A 16605-nucleotide genomic window follows, 5' to 3' on the forward strand; every position below is an offset into this window, starting at 1 on the left:
AAGTTTCAGGTTAAAGTTACACGCCCGAAATCCACTTCTGCTGGCCAAAAAAGCGCAGATACCGTTGCAAACGGTAAGGAGACTCTAACTCCTAGCTATTTTGGAGGTTCCCAAGTTCTCCCCGGTTGCCAACCGTACTAACCCTATTCGCCGATAGGTCAGGGCCAAGCGTCCTTGGCCGGGAGGGAGCGTTACCTCCGAGAACTGCGCTTCCTAGCAGACTCGAACTGCCGTTCTAGAATAATTTATAATACTTTGAAACAACAATCAACACCCGAAACAAGTGTATAACTGAAGTAGGTGCAACCTAGTGGTCAAATGGAGACTCCAACTCACAAAATGACCGCTCAGGTCCACTCTTATGACCAAATTTGGACTCTAACCAACACAATAACCAATTCCCTACCAAACTACTTGAGACTCTAACTCAATTTCTTTGGGACTTCAACCCAATATTTAAACTTTTTCCTGGCAGACTCAAACTGCTTTAGCAGACTTTACTGCTTTCATTTCTTCTTAGCAGAACTCTAACTGTTTCAACTCATGAAATTTTCATCAAAATCAAAACAGACATCCACCAGTAATTTCAGTGAGTAGACTTAAATTTTATCATATCCAATTTGGCACACTTTGGAAATAATTCAACAGGTAGTGCCTTACCTTTTGGATAAGCCGGCTTATGCCCACTCACTTAGACCACTGGAATTCACGTCTGCCCGTCAGACCACCCAAGACCCCGGATTTCTCCGTCCAAACCTCCAACTCTCCTTCCCCAATAACCGGACGAAGCCCCCAAATGTTAAGATTCAATATTGAGGAAGGGTACAAGAGGTGATCGAAGAATAACCACACCGATCCGGCCGGGTAAAGTCAAACGATGATTTTAATGAATACACGCGTGGGAAGAGAACTCTGTACGCAGACAGGAAGTAGTCTTCGACTTACTCAAAGCATGAACAGATATTTTATAGCATCAGGGTTTATTTACTGACGCCCCTTCATACGTCACATACATTTTATACATAGATCAGATCAATATCATGACTTTTCACCTAGAAAATCATCTTCTATTTTCATGGCTAGCCCTTCCTGTCTACCTTTCAGTTCTTGTCTTGTTCCTCTTTCTTGCCGAGACACCAAGAAACGGTTCCTCTTTTACCAAGACAATTTTGCAGTTACAGCCAAACATAACTAACCTCTCCTCTAATTTAAAGTGTGTGTGTGTGTGTGTGTTGACCTCACATGCTCTTTGTGTCACCTCTTACACTTCTGACCTTTTACCAGACCAGAAGCTCACTGAGACTATGTGTATGTCTTCTACTAAATAAATGTTTTAATCAAGAACCTCTACTAAAACCTTAATATAAAATGATAAAGCTATCTGTTACATTGTTAAAGCCTCGTCTTAGCCTGCGGCTCAAAATAACTTCCTGCTTCTTTCTGCATACAACTTCCTGTCAGCCTGCAACTCAGTCTTTCTGAAAGAGACACTGTCTAAACCTTGGAATGCAATATCCATGCTGCAAATTATATTATTAATGCAATAACAATTATTTAACAATAGCAGTAAAATAATTTCCCTCCTCGACAGGTCCCATTGATCTTGTACAATTCTAGGCATTCCAGTATCCAGCTGTGGGGCATTGAGTCATAGGCCTTCTTGTAATCAATCCAGGCAGTGCACAGGTTGGTCAGTCTGGTCTTGCAGTCTCGGCTGATTGTTCTGTCTAGCAGTAGCTGGTGTTTTGCGCCTCTGGTATTCTTGCCAATTCCTTTCTGTGTCCCGCTCATGTATTGACCCATGTGCCTGTTCATCTTAGCCGATATGATGCCTGACAGGAGCTTCCATGTAGTACTGAGGCAGGTTATTGGTCGGTAGTTGGAGGGGACCGGTCCCTTCTTGGGGTCCTTGGGGATCAGGACCGTCCGACCTTCGGTTAGCCATTCCGGGTGTCTCTCGTTAACTAGCAGCTGGTTCATTTGTGCTGCCAGACGCTCGTGGAGTGCAGTCAGCTTCTTTAGCCAGTAGGCGTGAACCATGTCGGGCCCTGGTGCTGTCCAACTCTTCATACTGGAGACCCTTTCTTGGATATCTGCGCTTACCTTCAGGGTCATACGTCACATGAAGACCAAAATAGTTCCAAACGCCAGATCTGAATGAGGGTGCGGGAGGTTCAATTTGCCATGTTGCAATGAGCTTAGCTTCTGTCTCGCTAGTTTGCCCTGCGCTCAGTGAATCTGCGTTCGACTACTCCGCCTAGGCTGCACTGTCGAGCGCAGATCCACTGAGCGCTCAGCACAGACAGCATCGTCAGAAGGAAAGTTGATCAAATAAATTAAAAATTTTGTCCTGTTTAAAAGATAGTGTTTTAATATGGAATACATTTATTTTGAAAATCTTAAATGCTGTTATGTGTTGAATGTAGTTTGACATTACATTTCCGTCCGTGTTTCCATTACTCTACATGATCGCTTGAGTTTTAGGCTAAATGCTTCCAGACATTACAAACGTGTCTGTAACTCTGACTGAGAGTTCTTCACTGAGCAGGTGCTCGCTGTCACACAGCTGCTTCCCCCCGTGGGCCGCGCTGCCTCTGCCCTGACAAACTAATTAAAGAGAAACTGTCGTAAACGTAGCCTTTCACTCACTGGTATAAAGCCGTTTCAGTGACGGAGCAGAGAAAGTGCAATCTGCACCCACGCCTAGATATTGAAATTTTTAACATTCCTGCACTTTGACGCCGCGCACCATGAAATTAAATACAGAATGAAACTTTGGTGGGAGATGGAGAAGGTTGGGACAGAACAACAGTTACACTGTCCGACAACTAATCCTATAACATGAGCCAACCCGATTTTTTCAACCGCACGCTTCTTCCTGTATAAATGAGCCATTTGTCCTGCCTCTCTGCTGCTGTGAAAACCAACTGCAGTATTTATGACTTCTCTCGTCATTTTTAAACCACCCCGTTCTGTTTCCGTCGTCGTCTCTCAGTTCTTCTATTTACAGTAGAAAGGTCTGCGTTCCTCTAATGAGCAGAGGGAAAAATAAATCAATGGTGTTTTCTCTGTTTTATTGATCCCATCACAGCTGGAAGCTGATCATTGGAACCTGATAGCAGTTCATTGAATCTGCTTCTTTCAAACAAAAACAAAACCCCTTCTTTGTTAAATCATCTGCTGTGTTGTTGTTTTTTCGCAGAACATTTCAGAATATTGAAACGTGTACTTTTAGACAGATATTGATCACAGAATTGGCATTTGCTATTATTATCTTTAATTCCACAGTGGATTTGTACAGACTGACAAATTGCAAGAGATTATTGGTCTCAGCCTTCTTCTTTTCATTAACTTGGGATTAGGCAAACCCTTTCTTGTACTGTGCTGGGTAGTATGTGTGTGTGTGTGTGTTTTTATAATAGGGTGTGTGTATATGTGTGCTTTGAAGGCATTTCCCCAAATTACAATGTCTAGCTGGTGTATTATTTAATGAGGATGTGTGACAGAAATATCAGCTCCATAGGGAGACAGAAACCAGGAAGCTAAAGATATCAAGGGGAGTTGGAGACACATCTCTAAAGTCAGCTGGGACGTCTTAGTGGCAAACCCACGACCGTCCCCAGCTTTATAATCTCCTGCTGCAAGTCCATTTTAATTTCCGATTCAAGCTCATAATCGATCGGCGTGTGTTCTCATGCTGCTAATTGTATCTTTCAGCGTGAGATTTGTGTGCGCTTGTGTGTGCGTATGTACGTGTGGGTGTGTTTGCAAATGTAGTATTGTTTTTCTTTTAGTTGCCACTGTAATGGTACTGCCTTATAAAAAGTCAACTAAACATACTCATATAAGAGATACGGGGTTCTAAGGTAATTGTAACTTTTAACAGGATAATAATATTAAGATTCGATGAGAAGCTTCCTTGTACTCACTGGAATGGTCAATCTGTAAGCAGTATGGTTTTCTCACATCATGGGAGCTAATATTAGCAAACTCTAGACCAGTGTCTCCCAACCTTTTGGAGCCACCGCACATATTTCACATTAGAAAAATCACACTACCAAACAAAAATACCACAAAAGGCATACTGATCATTTTCCCCGCGCACAAGGTATGGCGGATTTCGGCTCGGTTTGTCCCCAACACACCTTTTTTGCTTTCTTCTGACTGCTACTCATGCTAGGGCCTTTATCTGGCTCCAGATTTTCTCCAGGACACAGATCAGATTGAATACTTTTTAAAAAATATATATTTATCGATTGCTATTTCACGCTGCGCTGTCTCACTCGCAGCATGACTATATAATTTCTTCTTCGTCTTCTCCTGTTTTACTGGCAGTTAGCATACATTTAACTGGAGCAAGAAGTTGTACTGCCCTCTAGTGGAAGAGAATGTAATTGTTCTGTCCGTTACTCCGGTACCAATCAGGTGAATCTTCCACGGCACACCTATGTGCGGCGACACAGTGGTTGGGAAACACTGCTCTAGACAGGCAGGCTTTTCTCTAAGAGCTACTGCTAAGCTATAGTTTATTTTATTTTTAGTTTATTCCTTGTTAGGTGGTCAGCACTCAGCAATCTGGTGGTTGTTTTAGATGTGTATTGTAGGTTGTATCCTATGCTCTCTCTTTGTGGGTTTCCTCTGCAGTCCAAAGATATGCAATTGACTGCAGGTGTTAATGTGAGTTTGAATGGTTGCTTCTCTGTGTCACCCCTCTAATAGGCTGGCAAGCTGTCCAGGCTGTCCCTGCCTTTGGCCCTATGACAGCTGGGATAGGCTCCAGCCCCAAGAAACCCTGGATTATATAAGTACAAAAAAAATGGATGGAATCATTTCAGTGCCTTAGCGCCTTTTGTCCAATGCCTCTGGTTTGATAATGAGACGTAATAATGTGAAAATGAGATTTAAACAACAATTTGCATCTTGGGTTTCCACATTACCTTCCTGCTAACATTCACTTTATTAAATCTCAGAGTCACTTTTCATCCAGGTTTCCTGCAAATTTCTCTTTCCTGTATCTCTGTGCCCAACATCTAAGCTGTGACAATAAAAATGGATGACTGACTGTGACTCCAGATTAACTTAAAAGTTCATAAATATATTATAACTGTGTTTCCACAAAACATGCCAAGTGACAAATTACTAGCAAGTGGATTTTACAAAGCAAACAGGCAGATAGTGTAAAACTGTGACACTATTTTCCTTTCATTTTCACTCCAAACAAGAGATGAACTGCAAAAGAAGGCGGGAGATGGAGCTGTTTCATAAACAGTAATGAAGCAGTGATGTTTTCTTGTGCAGTGCATTCTCCAAAACGGCCAACATTTTTCTCTTCTGCTATAAACGTTTCATGAATATAATACAGACACATAAAAGTAGGACGTCTCATGACGTCTCAGACCAGCATTCTCTGCTGTTACCTGTCAGGTGAGGCTTTCTGTATCAAGATATGGAAAAACATGACCTTACCTCGAGCAATATGAAAATCTTAACAAACAGCCTTCAGCTACAAATACGAATAAATCACACAGAACACATGAAAGCCCTTCATATTATGCTCATAAATGTGAAGAAATGGAAGCACATCAGAAAACAGGGCTTCCCAAACACTGCCATATAAAGATTTCTATGGTAGACAAACATGACGCAAATGCATCTGTGTATTTCTCACTGAGCAGCATTTTTCAAAGAACTCCTGCAAGTGTTTATGCTGCAAATTTAAAATGTTTCAACACCACAACAAGCTACGCGAAATTGCCACATAATGGAAAACCATTTTTTCACAGGGATATTGACAGCTGCAGGAGCACTTTGAATTAATCTGTTAAAATGTTGATGCTTTTACTGCAGCCTCCAGTTCATCAACACACACCTGATCTGCGCATAGCATGAAGCTGTGGATAACCTGCTTTAGTATTCTGGGTTCTTTTCCTTCCCAGCATGCAGCATGTATGATGACTTGACCTGCTGTTCAGCTCATTATTGATTTTATGCTTTAAACCTGGCAGTGATTAGACAGAACACCTCACATAGGTGCTGAAATGCGGACAAATTGGCAACAGGAATTAATTAGAATGTGCTCCACGTGGTGCTTGTGGATCGGAGGAATTGCTTAGCAGATAGGTAACAGGAGACGCTCTCTTCTGTCTGGTTTGAAATCTGTGGACTGGGTGTGTGTAAACATGACTGTTAAATGTGTTTGAACAAGGTGATTAACCAATGGAGCTGGAAGTTCTTGTTCTTGGAAGCACCCAGTAGACAATATACCTCATACAACTGAAGAAGCCTTTCTTGAGCAAATTCATCAGCCGTCGCACTTCAGATGTATTACATCATTTCACAGCCTTTCAGCCTATTTTGCATAATATAATTAGATTTCTGCAGTCCTTTTCATAATCAGCATACTTGGTGTGTTTCATATTCGAATATACTGCCAAGTCAGGGCTCTGTGCATGCTTTCTTGCCATGCAGCACGTCTAGTCTGGCAGTTTGCTTAAACTCCAATCTGTCATCCTATTTCAACCCAGCTGAAGAATATAATCAGAGGGTCTCGTTAAGCGTCGAACCCGAGACCCCGCAGTCGATTGTTTTCAGTTTCTTTTAACGTCTGCAGAGGTAGTTTCGTTATTGGACCTCAGGTCACTTCAAGTAATCTAAGGCTTTGATCAAATATAGTGATTGCCATTGTTTTTTAAGCACATCCTGAAATTGCAGACCGTTTCTATGATTTGCAGACATTGTTTGCATTCCCCATTTAAGAGGAGTTCACGTACAGCGAGGGTGACTTGGTTTTGTGTTTCTGAAACTTTTTAGGTGATTATGTGTAGGTGTGGCAAAGGATGGTGGGCGAAGGAAAAAAAAATTAATTAGCTTGTTTTCTATAGAACCGTAATTTGTGTGGAGGCGGTACACTGTGTGAGTTCAAAAGAAAAGCTGGACTGTGTGGTCATTAAACGCGATCGTGATCTGCTACTGCAATCCCTAATGATCATCTTTTTATGTTTTATTTATTTGTTTGTTTTTACACTTCACTTATATATAGTGAAACTACTACAGGGAATCACACCGCTCAATCTCATTGGGAATGCCTATGCCAGGATTCAGGAGGAGCTTGAACGCTGCACCGGCTCTTTATCCTCTCGAGGTTGTTCGAGTGTTCGTCAGAGGTTTGTCCAATCAGTCTGCATGTGCTTTGTGGACCTGGAGAAGAACAGTATTTCTAGGCACAAGGCTTCCACCTTGGTGGCCTCAGAATCTCATGTCATCTTTTCACAGATGATGTGGTTCTGTTGGCTTCATCAGGCGGTGGCCTCAAGCTCGTGCTACAGCAGTTCACAGCAGTGTGAAACGGTCAGGATGAGAATTGCCACTTCTAAGTCTGAAACCATGGAAGGGATAAATCGCTGTCCCAAGTGAAGGAGTTCAAGAATCTCGCGGTCTGGTTCACAAGTTAGGGGAACAGGAGAATGATAGACGGATGGGGCCGCAGTGATGCAAACGCTGCACCGAGCAGAGTGCAAAAGGGAAGCTGCCAGTTTACCGGTTTACTTCAAATTTTAGTCACAAGCTTGAGCAGTGAAAACAAGAATGAGATCATTGAGACAAGTGGCAGAAAATAGATTTTTCCAAAAGATGGCTGGCCTATCCTTTGGAGTTTGAGGAGTTCAGTTATTCATTTAAGCAAACCTTACCCAACTACAACGGCAATGATGTTAGCATTCTACAGTTGCCAGTTGTGCTCATTTTGAGTCCACATTTTGATTTTTAGCCTCCACTACAATAACTTTTCCTGGACTTTTCCTTTTTTAGGCCACCCTTATTTTTAGCCAACATTCTTCTGATTGTCTGTGAAGGTTCTCAGTCATCCAGGTCATCGTAGTCAAAGGAGCTTGCAAAGAATCTGTCTTTCACCCGAAAGACAAAACTCCAAAACACAAACTTAACAATGTGGTGTATGCTGTACAGTGCAGCGAGGAATGCTCAGACCTCTACATTGGAGAGACCAAACAGCCACTTCACAAGCGCATGGCACAACACAGAAGAGCCACCTCCACAGGACAAGACTCAGCAGTCCATCTGCATCTTAAGGATAAAGGACACTCTTTCGAGGATGCCAATGTTCACATTTTGGACAGAGAGGACAGATGGTTTGAAAGAGGAGTGAAAGAAGCATCTATGTCCACTGTGAGCGACCATCTTTGAACAGAGGCGGGGGTTTACGACACCAACTCTCTGCCATCTATAATCCAGTTTTGAGATCCCTCCCCAGACGCCTTAACGCCCACTCACATCCTGGGCCATCTGACCTCAGGAATTCGCATGATAAGGCGGGGCCAGGTTTCACAATGAACACACCCGAAACTCTGGCTGATTGGGACCCACACCCAGTTTCACACCTTGGCTCAGGCGATTAGAGGATCATCAGGGGGTCCTTTTGTCCCTCTGTGGGGGGAAACTCCCACTAGGTTTATATCTGGGACTCTCCACCATTTGACCTTAGAACTGAAGAAGCTTCTCGGATGAGAGGTGAAACGTCTTCAAGCATTCTTCTGATTGGTTGCCCCTGTTAAAACAAAACATTTGCATTGCAGGAAGGTGGAGCATTTGTGCTCACCGACACCTTAGTAAGTCAGATGATCATAACAACAAAGTCTACACTCACTGACAATACAGAGAATACATTTGGGAGAGTATTACAGTCTGAAGCCTGAGGTTTTGACTCACAGTACTTCTACATGCACTGACCTCAAGATCTGAAACTTCGGTTTCATATGAGCATCCAATATTGTAACATTGAATTTACAGTTAAGTCCATAAATATTTGTAGAGAGACAAATTTTTCTAATTTTGGTCCTGTACATTACTACAATGAATTTCAAGTGAAACAACTCATGTGCAGTTGAAGTGCAGACGTCCAGCTTTAGTTCAGTGGCTGAACAAAAAGATTGGATAGAAATGTGAGAACTAAAGCATTTAACACAATCCCTTCATTTCAGAGGCTCAAGAGTAATTGGAAAAATTTAATAAACTGAAAAATAAAATGTTTACTTGGTTGAAAACCCTTTGCTGACAAAGGCAGCCTGAAAGTCTTCAGTTCAATTCAGTTGTATTTACACAGCGCCAAATCACAGCAACAGTCGCCTCAAGGTGCTTTATATTGTAAGCTCGACCCTACAATAATACAGTCCTGAGAAAAACTTTAGTTTTCAACAAGTGAAATACATCCTCAGTTGGCTTAAGATCAATATGAGTGACCTGGCCATTCAAGAATGTTTCACTTCTTTGCTTTAATAAACTTCTGTATGTTTTGGGTAATTGTCCATGTGTATTATGAAATGCCGCCCAATCAATTTGGCTGCATTTAGCTAGATTTGAGTGGGCAGTATGTCACTGAACAGCTAAGAGTTAATTCAGCTGCTTCTATCCTGTCACATCATTAATAAACACTAGTGTCCCCGTGCCACTGGCAGTCATGCACGCTCAAACCACTACACTGTCCCATGTTTTACAGATGATGTGGTATACTTTATATCATGAGCTGTTCCACACCTTCTCCGTACTTCTTTCCTGCCATCATTCCGGTAGAGGCTGATCTTGGTTTCATTTGTCCATTTGTCCATGTCCATAATATGACTGTAATTGGAATATGCTTGATGTAAAACAGGTAAAAAAAACAAAAAACCAACTTGTGTCAGTATCCAAATTTATAGGACCTCACTGTATGACAGAAAATACGGTAAAGTATAATGATCATGATGGCTAGGCATCATCCAATTTAAATTAGCATGTTATTTTAAGCTTTCTGAGAATATGATGCCATTTAATATAGTTTTCAACAACTAATAAGCAATAAAAACATTCCTTTAAATGCTACTGAAAGGACAATAACCAGCAAACTGTGTTTACCAGCCTGAAAGAATTAAAAATGGTGCATTTCCTAATTTAAGTAACTAGCTGTGAAACAGCTTTCAAATAGACTCCATGCATACTGTGCATGAAGTTCACAAATCAAGCAATAAACTGGATGCTACACATATCTGTCACTATACTCCTTCCTCATGTGGGAATTCAATCTGCACATAATTAACACATCCTTAAACTTCTGCATAATGGAAATACAAAAATCTATTCTTGTGGTTACATGTAAAAAAAACTGCTTAAAAAGGTGAAAACATTCAACTTCCTCCCTTGCATGTTGTTTTTAATTAAAATTGAAAAACTGAAAATGTGCAAGGCTGTCTTCACGTTGGTCTTCACCACACTGAGCATCCAATGCATGCATCTGACATGTTCCCACTGGCAATGCAGATACTTAAATCTTTAAATATCGACTTGACAGTAGCTAAATATGCCGAAAACTTATGTTGAACTGTCAAAACTTTAGCTGTGTTGCATGAGGCCTGCTAATTAAACTCAAAATGAAACCCTTTTGCCCACATTTTAAGTAAGTGTGGGCCCACAGATTGGTTCTTTAAGTATTTTAATTACCGCTCATATGGCAAAGGCTTCACGCTCCAGCAGCGCTTTTGTTGCTGAAGATTGAGATGGTCACGGATGAGAAATCGCTTAAGTTATAGAATGCAGTATAATGGATGAGTCACATGGAAATACGATGAGATAGTAGATTATGATGATGTGTGTGTTTGCAGCTGTCTGTGTGTGTGTGTGTGTGTGTGTGTGTGAACCTGCAGTGGTACATTAAGCTGGTTCTGCTGTTCCACAGAGTAAATGAAGAGTGATGACAGTGCTCCTCAGGAGGGTTTGATGGTGTGTGTGTGTGTGTGTGTGTGTGTGTGTGTGTGTGTGTGTGCGTGTGTGTCTGCTTTAGGCCATTCCCACCTCCATCATTCAAAGACCTCATCATCTATGAGTGTTGCACTTCACCCATAGGTCTCTCCTCTTCCTTTGTTCAAACTTGAGCAGATTACAGCAGGCCTGTATTTAAAAGACTTTATTTAAACTCACCCCACTGAGTCTAATTGCTTTGTTCCTTTTTGCCACTGCTGCAAATCGATAGTTTCCTGTTTCCGCAAAATAAAGGACAACACCCCCACCCCCTTTCCTGCAGTATTAAATAAAGTGGAAGAATTAGCTTTCTGCCCTGGGGACTGTAACTGCTACTGTGGTGTGTATGTGTGTGCGCACACGTGTGTGTGTGTGTGATCAGAGAGATTCAAACTGATGAGCCAACCACAGCTAGAGTACGCCTCAGTGTTCAGTGCATCACATGTAGCCATGAGCGCATCTAGACACACTCCTTCATTTTCATATCTGCTGCTTTTTACCTACTGTGTTCTGAAAGTCCTGCAGATGGTTAGCAACATGGGTGTTGTTAACAGCGGTGCTGCTATACAAAGCAATAGAAAACAATAAGAATAATGGTTTTAAACTCCAACGACAGATTTCAGTGACATGCTACGGGCATATGAACGTACTAAGTTAGGAAAAGGGCAGCCAGACTGTGTAACATGCTGATCATTAAAAATAATGGCAGCTGGATTTTTGTTTTGAAGCATTAAAGAGTAAGTCTCTGCCATTGAGCACACTTTGCCTAAACATCTGTGAGGCTCTGGCTGGACCCTGAATGTAAGTGTTTAATTTAAATTCTATTTTATTCTAATTTCTGTTCATGTAGACGGCAGCAGATAAGAACAAATTTGCAGTTTTCACTACTTTATCACAGTGAATCATGTTTGTTTTTGCTGTGCTATTGTATTCTTGATGCACTAAAGTCGCTTTGAAGATGGAAACTTGATTCTTCAAAGGAACCATTTCAAAGATCATAGAATACACTCACAATCATTTTGACCGTCCCACGAAATGAAAGTGCAGGACATGTGCGTGTTGCACCATCATCCCTGCGGGGGGTGAAGGTAAAATTGAAAAAGACTTTAAGCTCCCGAGGAAGAAATAAAGAGCCAAGATGACTCATAGATGTGTCATATCCTCATACTGTGATAGTTAAATCTTTATCTGGCCAAATCTGTGGACTCTAATAACATGTTGGCTCCTGGGAAACTGGAAGGAAGCTCAAGGCATCGGTTACAAAAAGTTCTTTATATATGGCTTCAGTTTTTAAGTCCATGTAAAGTTTCAACTGTGTGCAACAGCTGCCAGGCAGTCGTAGCTGAGGTTTAATAAAAGAGAGGGGCTGTGAAAATGTAATGACATTTCTGTGAGACAAATTAATCATTTTTTTGTTCCCCTGTGGCTGAAAAATAATTTCACTTTACTATTTTTTTTCCTTTGCATATGGTGAATGTGTCTTTTGGTTTTGTTTGTTGATTTTCTGTTCATAATTGGTGCTGCAGATTAGCTACACAGCTGTGTGCTGCTTATCTTTTGCTACCTGCAAGAGCAAACTTATTGACTGACCAAAGTAGTACGATGCCACATCCAGGTGCTATTTCACACTGGAGTAGGGATTTTTCACAGCTGGCTTTTTGACTTGTGAGACAACAAATGAAATGCAGCCAGTGTTTGATGCCACGCTCCTCTCCCCATGAAAAAGGCACATAATGTGCGATTATGTTCACTTTTCATAGATATTGGTCTGTAATAGGAAGGGACAAGATCGGTTCTGTGATTTTAACGATTAAAACTGAGGATTCTCTTACCAGTCAGGAGACATCGCACAGTTTCACAATCTTAATTTAACAGACTTGAACTCTTTTATCTTTATTGCTCACAAATTTAACGGGCAGCAAAAATCAGAGTTCAGAGGGAATATGGAATATTATGCTGATCTGCACAGTATATGTACATATGTTTTAATAAACTCGGAAATCCATTGCATGTTGTATCTTCTGTCCCAAGTACACAAGTATGGCAATGTGTGATTCAGAGTAAATTACTTCAAGGACACAAGAAGGCCTAATCATACACATCACACAGTTAACTTTGTCTTGGTATTTAATGGAATTTGTGAAAATAAAAACCAATTATGACTGATTGCTGCTCATTTGCTGTATTTTCAAGTAATTTAAAAGTATACAAAACAATGCAAGATACATGGTAAGTAATTATGTTTTTATGCAAAAAAAAAGTTATTGCTGTATTTTCAAGAAGCCAAGTTTATGTTGGAATTTCCAAACCAGATTTTCTATACATTTCAAAGCAATTTCATCATCTATTCAGACACCAAGATATTTAAATTCTATAAGCTTTTCAATTTTGGGTCCTTGAACATTGAATATTATTCTAGCCTTGATTTGTCATCATTTTTAGGCCATGTGAAAGATTTCTACCATTAAAAATACTTTATTTTCTTTATTTTATTTTATATTTTCCAAAGTAATATTTATTTGTATTTGTATAATGAAGATGTTGATTCTTAATCCATTAGAACAAACTATCCTCTGTCTTGTCTTGATGCATGCTCAATCATCCAGGAAAGTAAATCCCCAAAAGTTGATTCTGTTCATCTGGACGAAGCGTTTTCAGTGGGAGAAACGTTTCGTCATCATCAGGTGACGTCTTCAGGCTCAGCTGACTGCAGGTTTCAATCTTATAAACAGCACATTTGCATAATGACTCAAACCAGCACCACTGAAGGAACAATGGGCTGGGAGGTCACCTTCATCATAATTATGCAAATTCTCAACAACCTCTGATCAATGTTCATGAGTCCCATTCACAGAGTTGGGGAATGGCTGCAATCACAGCATTGTAAGATGGTGACAGATGTACCCTTAGGCCCCCTCCTCGATTCAGAGATGGTCTTTCCCTTTTTACGTAAATGGCCTACTTGACTCCGCCCTCAAACCAGCATTCCTCCCTGTCCGGGATGTTACATCCTCATCATTGCAACAGTGTCCACTGGCCTGTAGGTGTGAATAGACTGCAGAGTCCTGGCCTGACGAGGTGGCTCTTCTGTGTTGTAGCCAGAGGTTGTTTGGTTTCCCCGATGTATATCCTGGCAGTCCTCCTGCACTTAACAGCGTACACTATAGTTCTTGGGATAATTGGGATGGACCAATTTTTGGCACAGCATGTTTTAGGGTTTAAAAGCCACAGAGACGTGGTGTTTAGAAAAATGCATCTCAACTGTTCCAATACTCCTGACACATTCAGGCAGCGGGTATCCCCGATCTTACTAAATTATGTTTTTTATAGCTCTCAGCGCTGCAGCTAGGAAATCCTGTATGTTAACAGCAGATCAAGTCCTTAAGACAGAAAATTTTAAGGATGGCCCTTATGGTTTCCTCCCTTTTGCCGTTATTAAAAACATAAGAAACTCATGTCTCTGTCGAGTGATCTAAACTGTGGGGTTTATGAAATAACTGAAGTGGGAAATTACCTTGGCGCCTTTCTTAATCTTAATGTAAAAGCTGATGCAGATAAAAGATAACGCTAAGGAGAGGAGATAACTGTGCTCAAACCAGCACAAAATCCTTTCTCTCCACGCTCACTTATCAGCACACTGCGGAGGATGACTGCTTCAGCCAGCGTGTGGAAGCAAAGCGTCTTGATTAACATATCTTAGCAGAGTCAAGGTCCCAAGCTGAGGTTGTGTTTTCTAGGTAAAGTGTATACATAATTCTGTTAGTTCATCTTTACCACACATAAACATGCAAGAAAGAAAAAAAAACAAAAAAAGCTCTCAAAGCTCCCCAGTGGGATCAAGCAGGCATGATGATAAAATCTGTTTGACTAGTAGCATTTCATCATTGCTTCTTTGTTCCTGCAGCTGCGCCGGCATTGCCATTGAGATGCTGTAGTCTGTTACAGTAACTCCCACTCTTATTTCTATTTCATCAAAGCAAACACGAGCCCCGAGTTTCATTTCATGGGGTTAAGTCTGAGTGATTAGGATACAGAGCACTTAGTTTTTTCAATTAAAATACCAAATAAAACCACCTCTGCTAATCCTCACCACATGGTGGCATTGAAAAGAAGAAAACCATTTATTCATGCACTTACACACACAGGCACGCACACACACGGTGGTAAATTAACTTTCCCTTCCAAGTGTAAATTGAGGCAGCAATTAATTTGTTGATGAAAAGCCATTTATCTTTAATTATTTCATGCTAGGTTGGATGCATCAACCTCCTCTTGTTAGATGCTGTTGAGCATTTGGATTTTAAAACCAACTTAAACTCAATTGATTTTGAATTGAACCCAAAAGCTCGCATGCACCCATATCACCATGACACACACACACATTTTGAGTGGGAAAAATGCCTTCAACCCTGTGGGGATGTGGATTTTGGACTCCAAAAGTATAGTAAATTTCAGATTTTGGTCCCCACCAAGATAGTAAAAACCCGTAGAGACACACACACACACACACACTGAGCCGGATGTACCTTTACTAGCGATGTCATGCTGCTAAATTGCCCCCTACAGGCCTACACCGCCACAGCACTTTTAGTGAAAGAAAGAGTGAGGAAATGTAACAAACCGGAGCCAAAGCCAATTCTGTTCAGTGGAATTATGAATATTAAACATTGTAGCGGTCTGAGATCTCCCCGTCGCCTGCCTCCCTCCCTCTTTTTATTTGCTAACTGAGCTGTATCATTCCTCATAGTTTATTCTCATGTCTAATTATTCCTCCAGAATGCAGTAAGAGTGAGAGGCTCTCCATTCTATTCTTTTGTTTAATTACATTTGAAGATGGGTGGGGGGGGGGGGGGGACTCATTTAAAGAAGGGCTTTTGACTTTACAGAGCTCTCCAGTTTCCAAGAAGCACAAAGCACACGCTCTCTGAGTCGAGCACAGTCTGGTTCTTTTCTGTTTGTTTGCTGCTGAATCCATCTCGTTGTATCTTGAACAAAGTCAGTACCTGCACAAAACCTCAGGCATCTGAAATTATGGCTTTTAGCTTTCTTTTCACAGCAGTGTAGTTGAAGTGGTGTGGGACGCAGAGACAATTTGCATACCTTTTTATTTCTGGGTGAAAAAAAAGATTATTTTATATATTTCAGAATTCTGGACAAGTCTGTTTTTTATGAAACTATAATGTAACAATTTTAATAACCTGAATAAAAATCATTCAAAACTTTGCCTTTTCTTTTTTGTTAGATTTGAGTTAGTTGTTCTTTTTTTTTAAATGTATTCAAAGTTTAATGATTGACATAAAGACTTGGCTCACAGAGTAAGAGAGCAAAGACAGAACAGTAACTAAAGGAAGCGCGTACAGTGACCTTAGAGGTCCAACGCACTGCAACTTAAGAAAACACCAGCAAATAGAAAAAAATAAATAACACAGCAATAGCTTACTGGAAAAAGAAAAACCCCTCTTAAAACACAACAGAAATGTTTTTGGGGGGGCAATCATGTGACAGAACAGCTGCAGAGGTGACAGCTACACAATAAGCAACTAATAGCAAACAGCTTATATCTGCTTATATGACAAACATCACCTGCGCAGTATTTTCCTTCACAACACCGATGAATTGCTTCTGCAGCTGCACGAGCACTCGTATCCAGTCAGTGACGGCCCGTCACGCACACCACATGTGAGGAGTTTTGCATGAGTCATAAAAATAAGTGCCGTTTGGTCTGCGTAGCACAATAACTGAGTAATTGAAGCCCTTATTTACACTATTTTATTTTAATAGTTTTTCTTTTTTGCTTATTTTTGATTTCTGCTGTCATTTACT

The 16605-nt window shown here is 40.8% G+C and overlaps 1 protein-coding gene across 8 annotated transcripts in view; it reads left to right on the forward strand.

Annotated features, from left to right (window-relative positions):
• Window positions 1-16605, forward strand: part of astn1 (astrotactin 1) — a 483242-nt gene that overhangs the window by 322738 nt on the left and 143899 nt on the right. The window lies entirely within an intron of this gene.

Source organism: Astatotilapia calliptera, chromosome 18 (genome assembly GCF_900246225.1).
Source record: "Astatotilapia calliptera chromosome 18, fAstCal1.2, whole genome shotgun sequence".
In the NCBI taxonomy this organism is placed as follows: Eukaryota; Metazoa; Chordata; class Actinopteri; order Cichliformes; family Cichlidae; genus Astatotilapia; species Astatotilapia calliptera.